Consider the following 907-nt stretch of genomic DNA (forward strand, 5'->3'; position numbering starts at 1 on the left):
TGTTAAACTCATTCATTTCATTTAAAAGACATCCCATCTGTAATGTAATGTAATTTATGATATTGTTCATTTAAAAGGCTCAGCAGGTGGATTACAAATCATCATGTGATTACCACAAAATGAAAAAATTCCTTGAAAATAAAGATAGTGCTGATGAGAAGACAGTATTGCTTCTTTTCACATCAGAGGAAACCCATCAAGGTTGTAGCTGAAAACTGAACGTTAAAGTTTCTCTTGAAGAAAGGGGCCCTCTGAAAACTGTGGCTGTGTAGTCAACTGTGGTCAGTTTAATAGATGTTCCCAGGAAAATGAATCTGAAAATACCAGTTTATTTCTAGATCATTACCATAATCACATTTATGAAGCAATACTAAAATCCCACAGATTGTCTGCCATGTCTTTACATGTAACAGTCAAATGGAACTGAAGCAAAAAGCAATATGCTAAATACTAGACTACATTTCACATAGTGCTATCTTATACATAGGCTTACTTAGCTGGCAGGGGAGAACATGATCGAGAAGGTCGTTTACCCAGGGTGAGGCTCAGCCATTGCACTCCGGTTGTGCTGACCCCCTGCAAATTCCCCAAATGTGTGAACTTTCACTGCATAATTTCTGTATTTGTCGCACCCTCTGACTTCTTTGGAGCGGCAGTAGCTCAGTCTGTAGGAATATCGAACCGTAGGGTGGCTGATTTAAGTCCATTATGGACCAAACTACGGAAGGTGGACTGGTAGCTCGAGATGCGCCAATTCATCTCTCAAGTGAATTGAGTAACTTACCAAACCCCGAACTGCTCCTGCTGTTTTGTGTGGCTGCCCGTCACTCTCAACCATCTCTTTGCATCTGCATGTCTTTCAGCCCTTTGTGTGTGTGTGTGGTTGTATTCTGGGTAAAAATGCATG

General features: G+C 40.7%; 1 non-coding gene across 1 annotated transcript; it reads left to right on the forward strand.

Moving 5' to 3' along the window:
* The first annotated feature begins 489 nt into the window (after positions 1-489).
* LOC113745292 (U1 spliceosomal RNA) lies at positions 490-655 on the forward strand. Its single transcript, XR_003462081.1, has one exon. It is a non-coding gene; the product is annotated as a U1 spliceosomal RNA (small nuclear RNA).
* The last annotated feature ends 252 nt before the right edge of the window (positions 656-907 follow it).

Source organism: Larimichthys crocea, unplaced genomic scaffold (assembly GCF_000972845.2).
Source record: "Larimichthys crocea isolate SSNF unplaced genomic scaffold, L_crocea_2.0 scaffold607, whole genome shotgun sequence".
NCBI lineage: Eukaryota > Metazoa > Chordata > Actinopteri > Sciaenidae > Larimichthys > Larimichthys crocea.